The sequence below is a fragment of the Tauraco erythrolophus genome, chromosome 27 (assembly GCF_009769465.1).
Source record: "Tauraco erythrolophus isolate bTauEry1 chromosome 27, bTauEry1.pri, whole genome shotgun sequence".
Taxonomy (NCBI): domain Eukaryota; kingdom Metazoa; phylum Chordata; class Aves; order Musophagiformes; family Musophagidae; genus Tauraco; species Tauraco erythrolophus.
In genome coordinates this window covers 4,253,243-4,261,130 of record NC_141491.1, presented here as the reverse complement: position 1 = coordinate 4,261,130, position 7,888 = coordinate 4,253,243, and positions in this window count along the sequence as shown.

The following is a 7,888-nucleotide window of genomic DNA, read 5'->3' as shown; positions in this document are numbered from 1 at the left end:
GAAACACCCTACAAACTTCCAGCAGAGACTTTTCCCGTTCCCCATCCTCTAGCTGAGGCTCTTCTCTGTCTGACACCAGAGAAAACCTTCCCTTTTGCTGAAAAGAAAAAAAAAAAAACAGCACTTCAGGGAGTAGGACAAAAGTGTCAATGTATTTTTTTCTTTCTTTTTCCCTCTTAAATCCTTCTCCTTCTCTTTTCTTTTCTTGGAAACTGGCCTTTTGCTTCCTCCTGTATCCCTGGCACCGAGTGGGAGCCCTTGACCTGCCGGAGCCTGTCTCTCTGCTGTCGATCCTCCCGGCCACATTTCTCCCCCAGACAAGTGGGACACCAGAAAAACATCCTCAGCTACCCCCCTTGTTTTACCCTGCAAACTCATTTTCTTTTAAATACTCACAAAAATAGCTCTTGCTGGGACTCCTGCTTTTTAATTGTGCCGATATTACAGCTAATTACAGTTCTATTAATATTTCACTTTGAATTAAAGATTTATTTTCCCCACCCTTCTATCCAGGAGGGAATTCAATCCACACCCAAGGCACTTGCAGGCGCTGGAAACGCAACCTACAGATAAAAAGGGCCGTGTGTGGTTCCCCTGCCCGTCTCTTTGACGTGAGTGACCCATGAAGAGGAGGGAGGAGGTGGTGGTGGTGGCTTGGCCATAAATTATTCAAAGCCCTTCTGCAGATCTGAGCCTGAAAGTTCAGTCCATAAGATGTGGTTTCATGTTTTCCTATATTAAAAAAAAAAAAATAAATCAGAAGCAATGTGTCTCCCTGGTTGTGCTCGGTGGCTCTAGCAGTGGACACAGTGACCTTCCTGGCTGGACGAGGGCCAGAGCTTTGGGAGGCTGGATGCCACACGGCCGGAGTTGTGTCTGTCTGGGAGACAGTCGTGGGCTGAGCAGGCTCTGGGTATGCCAGAGCTTCCTGCTGGGGGGTCTGCCAGCCCTGGAGGTTCAGAGAAAGGCCCTGGAGATGCTGGAGCACTCTGCAATCCCTGGGTGGATGTGGACACAGAGCTGGGAACTGGCTCAGAGCATACCCTTCCAACCCTGCCTCTGGGACTTGTTTAGTTCCTCTTGTTTTGAGCCTGATGAAGCCGTATTGATCCTGCGGAGGATGGTACCGTATCCATTTGCTGACGGTATCGGACTCTCCTGGAGTATTCAATTGTCTGCTGACCCACGTGCCGAGGAGGAGTCCTGGCTGCAGCAGCAGCGACCTTTGTGAGATTTGCTGAACTGCTCTTAGGGTAACCCCATGCATGGGCTGATTCCCCAGTACCGCTGAGGCATCTCCTGTCCATTCCCATGCCCTCCTACCCATTCCCATTTTCTACCACGTCGTGGCCTTTCCTGTCGTGCTGGAGGAAGCTCAGCAACATCAGCCTGAGCTGGGTTTCCAAATGTTAATTGTGTTTTGACGTTCTCGATGGTGACACGAGCACTGATGATATTTCGGCTTCTGTCTGATGGCGGGGAGAGACGCGTGAGAAGGGGAGACGTGTGGTCCATGAGGCTTGAGAAAAAGAGGAGAGATGCTGCCAGCTGCAGCGGCAGGAGCATCCCTCCGAATCCCTGGGACTCTGCTCCCTTCTCCTCAAGACTGGTTGGGGGGGTTGGATGATGATTGTCTCCATCAGAACCAGGGGACAAGGGAGCACCAAGCTTCCCCAGGCAAGCAGGCTGCCAGAGCAATCCAGCTGATGTTTCAGCCCAAACTTCTGCACAATTTAACACAGACACCTTCCCTCAGTGATTCCTTGGGACCTGGGCAAAGTGGAGCAGGCTGGCCTGGTGTCCACATGTCTGGGGACACAGCCCTGCCTCGGTGCTGTGAGACTCCAGGCTGTGAGTGCGATGCCCTCATTTCTCCTCGAAGGTAGAGTGCGTGTCTTAGAAATCCCTTGTGAGCCAAGGGCTTCACCCAACCCAGTGCAGGAGCTTGACCTCAGGGTGCCTCTGAGAGCTGCTTTTGGCGAAGGGATTTGTGCCTGACTTATCCCGCAGTGGCTGGATGCCCCTCAGCCCCGACCCACGAGCTTGGAGCACCGTCTGGTGCCTCTGGTGTGCCCCCAGGCTCTTTGGGGCTTGGGGCAGGTGGGGGGGCTCCTGTCCTGCCAGGGAGTTGGTGGCCCTGAGCACTGATGGATGCAGACCCCTCTCCTGCTCATGAATCTTTGCTCATGGCACCCATAGCACCCACTTGACTCAAATAGTGCCCTCAGGTCACCAGGTGATCCCAGATGTGGGTCCTTTGTCTGGTCCTGTGGTCTCTCCCGACCCCATCGCAGTGCCTCTTTCCAAGAGCCCTTTGGAAACACCTCACAGACCCCCAAGACAGGCAGATGCTGGTGAAAGCTGCTGCCTTGGAGCCCTGCGTGGGACTGGGAGGTTGCTCTTGGTGGGGCAACGCTCGGCTAAGAGCTGGGCTGTCACCGTCATCCATCCTTGTGTCCCCTCCCCATCAGCACAGAGGTCCTTTTCCTTCCAGTCCTGGGGAGGAGGGGTCAGTGCTGGCATGGATGAGGGTTGCACGCTGTGCGTGCACACACGGCGGGGCTGGATGGGCCCGTGTCCCCCCTGGGGCTGCCCTCCCCTGCACCAGAGCAGGAGAACAACGAGAACCGCTCCAGCTCTCGCTGTAAACGAAATCACTGCAACAGCCTGGTCTCTCCGCGGGAGACAGCGCTCTGGGTGTGATCCCGTGCGCATCCGAGTCCACGGGAATCTTGCCACTTATTTTAATGGCAGGAGGGCGGCTGGCCAGCTTTTCAGGCGAGCGCATCTTGCTGGAGAGCACGTAGCTCCTTCCAAGGCCCACTCAGAGCGTTGTGCTGGGAGCTGAGCAGTCCCGAGTGCTTCTGGAAAACCAGCTTGTCTCCAGCCTCCTAAACAGGATCCGAATGCGCCGCAATCGTTATTGCTGAGCCCCTCGCAGCAGCACCCATCCTGCCTGGGACCTGCCTGACCCTGTGCCAGGGCTGGTATTTCGCTATTCCAAGCAAGCAATACGAATCAACCTTTAGGAACGATAAGGCTGGAAACTGGAAGGGCTGTGCTTTGCTTTTTGGGGCTCAGAGGGACAGGTGGAGCTGCAGAGAACCCTCCCCGCAGGCAGGTCCCCCCCGCACCCCGGGATCATCGCATGGGCTGGGTGCGTTCAAGCAGGTGTACTCCCTAATTGCGCTGGTGACCCATTATCTCGCAGTCATTACCGTGATGGATCGGAGCAGTTAATTTGTCAATGGCCATTACTAGGGGGCTGTGTTTTCTCTGGATTAATGAATCGACACACCACGGGATCCTCGGAGCTGCGGGGGCCTGGGGGGGGGTTGGTTTGATAGAGAAAGGAGGCAATGCATGAGCCGTGTTCCATGGGCACGCGTGTGACGCAGGGTATTGGCATCATTTTGTGGGAGGCTGAAGAGAAGGGCAACGGTTTGGGGCGACGTGGCTCTGGTGAGAGCATCCTCCCTCGTCACTGCCCGTGGAGCCGCTCCCACTGTCGGGAGAGGAAATTTGGGGATGGCTGTTAGTGAACACAGCAGGAGCCAGAACCTCTCAGCAGCCTGGTGTGGGGGACCCTTCCCATGCCCCCACCACGCACCGTGCTCCTTGCAGGCCTTGGCAAAGGCTGGTGCATTTGCACCCATGGGAGCTGTCGTGGGCCTCCGCTTCTGCAAACACTGAAATTAGGGGATGTGACCTGCGGGAAGCTCTTTAGCACTGCGGGGTCTGGAGGCCCAGACGTCTGTCAGTCCCGCTGCTGCCTTCATGGCCGCGATGGTGGCTGTGGGTGATAGGCAGGGAGAGAAGGACAAGCACGAGCAAAATACATCTCGATGCTAAGACCAGGAGGGGACAGGTGCTGGGGACCGCGGGGCATGAGGGGGACCACGTCCATCTCCTTTCCCGCCAGCCGGCGCTTTTGCAGCCCTTCGTGCCCGGCGCTGCTGGGCGGAGGGGGCTTGCGGGGCTGCTGCCGTTCCCCCCCGCACCGGGAGCCGGGGGGCAGCCGGGGGCGGGTGTGGGGGTCCCCCGCCGCCTCCCCGCCGCCGTGCGCTAGTGCTTTAAAAGGCTGGCAAAGCCGGCGGCGGGCTTCCCAGCGCCTCTTCATGCAAAACTTCCCCGGCCCCGGCCCTCCTCCTCCTCCTCTTCCTCCTCCTTCTCCTCCTCCTCCTCCTCCTCCTCGTCGCGGCTGCGGTGCGCGGAGCGCGGTGGGTCCCGCCCGGCTGCGGCTCGCTCGGCTCCCCGGGCCGGGGCCGGGGCTGGGGTGGGGGTGGACCGCGGGCTGCCCCCGCCGCATGCCGCAGGGCCCCCCCGGGGTGCCCGTGCCCCGCCGGGGCCGGAGGCGGATCGCGGCACCGGGCAGCGGCCGCGGGCGGAGACGGGGTCGGCGGCGCCGCCAACTTCGCGCTGCCCGCGGGTAAGTGCGGGGCGGCGCGGGAGGGGTGCGGAGCATCCCCGGGACGCCCAGTCCCCCCCGAACCTTCCCGGAGGGGCTGGGGTACCCCCTCCTCTCCCTCCCTGCAGCCCTGCTGCTCCCCCCCCTTCCCTCAACGCTCCAGCGAATTTTCCACCTTTCCTTCTTATTTTTTTTGTTTTGTTGGGGGGGCTGCGACAGCGGGGGCTGCAGCAGGGACCCCCCGCCCGAGCCTCAGCCCGTCCCCTCCCGGCTGCCCCCCACCTCCCCGCGGCAGCCCCCCGGCTCCCCCTTCTCCCGCTCATTGCATTATTCCCAGTTGTGGGGCTGCGGAGTGCTGCCCCTCGCCTCTCCGCTGCATCCCGCAGGGGGAGGGCACGGGGGGGGGACACCCCTTTATTCCGGTCCCCAAGCCTGCCACCGTTGCCCCCAGAGATGCTCACGGCCCCGGCTTGGGCAGCGGGAGGGGAGCCGGGGGGCTCGTCCGGCTGGAGGGGGCTGGAAGGGGTTTGGGGCAGGGGCTGGCTGCTGTGGCCGAGCCGCAGGCGGGTGGTTGCCCTCGCCTCGCCTCGCCGCAGCGGGCAGGGCCCGCAGAGCCCGCCGCAGGGCAGGGCAGGGGGGGAGAGAGCGGGGAAGGGGCTGCCCCTTCGAGCTTGGGGCTTTGGGGGGCGTAAGACCCTTCCCCGGAGCTGTGGAGGGATCCCCGGTCCGGGGCAGGAGCCCCGCTCTGTGCGCAGACACACGCTCCCTGGTTTGTTTTCTCCGCTCTTCTCCCGCTCCTCGGCGCTTTTTTTTTGGGAGAGCGGATCTGCGTGGCTTCGGGAGCTGCTGGGGAAGTTGGCAGCCGTGGGAAAAAAACGGAGAACTCTCCCACCGCCCGCCTGGGCACAGCCCCGCCGCCCTCCTCCTCCTCCTCCTCCTGGTGCCATGAGTTTGCCGTGCTCTGCCAGCCGGGTTATTTTTCCGTGGGCTGCTTTGGCTTTGGAGGGGATGCCCGCTGTCCTCAGCAGCGGCTGCGACGGAGAAGCTGCGGAGTGAGTCATTGCCATCGCTGCTGCCGGGTGACCTGTGGCTCGGGGCTTGACGGGGGGATGGCACGAAGCCGGGCTGGGGTGACCGGAGGAGCTCACCGGCACTGGCCGCTCGCCCGAGGTAGGGCCCGGGGAGGGAGAAAACTGAGCCGATCTGTTGAATGCAGCGAGGAGCTCGGGAAAATGCCAAGAGAAGTGTCAAAAGAAAAAAAAAAAAAAGCTCATTTCCTTCGCTCCCTGCGAGCAGGGATTTATCTGCACCAGCGCAGCGGGCAGGGGATGCGGGGGGATGCACTGGGCAAGGCTCCGGCGGGGGGGAGAGCTGGAGTGAGACCCTCCACCTTGTGACCTGCTGCCTCCGTGCTGAGAGCCACGGTCCGATGGGATGAGCAGAGATCCCGGCAGCTTTTGGCCAGGATGGCTGAGCGGGGGGGATGCAGCGCCTGGGGCTGCGGTGAGGGTGGTCCGTCTTCGTGAGGGTGGCGAGTCCCCACGGGCAGCAGCGGACTACAGCTGCCCCAGGCTGAGGTGGCACAGGCAAACCTATGTTGGGGAGGGCAGCAGGTGCTGGGCTGGTGGTGCTGAGCTGCACCCTGGGGTGTTGGGGCAGCGGAGGGGGAGCTTCAAGGGGGTTTCACAGTGGGAACCGAAGCTCAGGTGCAGCCATGGTCCAGCTCCGCATCCCGGGGACCAGCATCGCCCTGCGGAGGAGCCTGCCAGCTCCCCGAAAAAGGCTGTCACGTGCCTCAACTTTGGCATCAGGCAGGAGGAGGATGGATTTGTCAGCTCAGCCACCCCCTTCCAGCTCTTCCCAGAAAGGCAACGGCTTGAAGATGTGGCAGATCCTAATTATAACATACGCGGACCCGCTCCTGCTGCCCTCCCCGGCTTCGTGCCCGCTGCGGGCACCGTCTCTTCCTCTCGGGCTTTGTGTCTAATGGAGGGGTTCCCTCTGTGGGGTGGTCTGGTTCCCTGTGCCCCAGTGCTGTGGATTACCCTGCACAAAGCCTGGCTCAGGACGGGGGTCTCTGCCCTCACCGGGGCTTTCCCAGGCTGGGTACGGGCAGGGGCTTGTGCTGCCAGGCTGCGGTCTTGGGGTGTAGATGTGATGGGGAGCAGAAATGCTGGGCAGTGCCGCGGGCACCGCTGGGGACCGGCAGTCAGGCTGCGCTCTCGCTCCAAGCCAGCGCCGTCCCAATTTGCAGAAGGTGATCAAATATTAATTGCGGGATTTTGCTGCACGTGGCAGGAGCAGGGACGAGTGCCGGCTCCTTCCCTCCCTCCGGCCTCTCCCGGCTGGAGCTCTGTGCGTTGGCTGCCGGCAGAGACCCCGCGCTGCCTCCCGCAAGGTGAGCCGCTGCCATCTCCGCTCGCTCCGCTGCCGGATCCCGCTCGCCTTCCTCTCGCTGCGCCATCCCATCCTTCAAAGTGAGGGATTAGCCCTGGCCTGCTTGGCAGCGGGGAGGGAGGGGGAAGGAGCGAGCTTGCCTGCGGTTAAGGATATGTGTATGTATATAATGTGATAAATATTCCCCGGGTCTGATCCGCGCTCAGTGGGAGCCTTTTTCTTCAGACTTCAGCATCCTTTGGGGGATGCTCCATGGCAGTGAGGAGGGTGGTGGTACCCGGCTTTTTCCCCCGTGGGGCTCTGAGCTGGGCATTGGCAGGACCGGGTTGCTGAGAGGTCGGTTCGGCACTCTGACCGTGGGTTTGGGCTTACGCAAGCGTTGCGATTTCGGTTCGTGCATGGATTGAGGGATTGCTGGGGTGGGAACCTGCGTCTTGGAGCGCATCGGGTGGGTTTTGATGGTAAAATCTGGGGTCTCTGCTCGCTGCTGCCTGCTGAGCTGTGGCCTTGCTTTTTCTCTGAGCGAACGCTGGGGTACTTGACCTGAATACTTAAGGTTTTGCCTGTCGAGAGAGAACTTAACCTGGCGTCCCCTCCATCTGTGTCTAAATTCTGCTGTACTTCATGGAGCTTTTACAATTAAAAAAAAAAAAAAACAGGAACCAAAGCGAAGTTCTCTGTAATCGCTTGCAAGCAGGGAAGAGCGAGCGTGCGCTAACTGAGATATTGTGCTGCACACCGGCTGGCCCCGCTTGCCGAAGGAATAGCAGGTGGGGAAAGAAATGGCCTTGATTTTCAAAAAGATGCCGGCGAGCTCACGGCAGCCAGCATGGCAGCGGTTGGCACAGCCCTTCCAGTGCCAGGGCTGGGCTGGGGAGGTCTCCTTGGTGGTGGGCTGGTGGGAGATCGGCTCCTTGGCAGCTGGGGATGGGGTCGTGCAGGCGAATGCTGGGTGCCGCTTATTCCCGCATCTCCTGGACCGTGTCACTGGCTCAGCCTTTGCCTGGTTTAACAAGCCCAGATGCAACTGGGTAGGTTCAGTGCAAAACCAGCGAGCGCCTTGGCTCTGAACTGGGAGCCGAC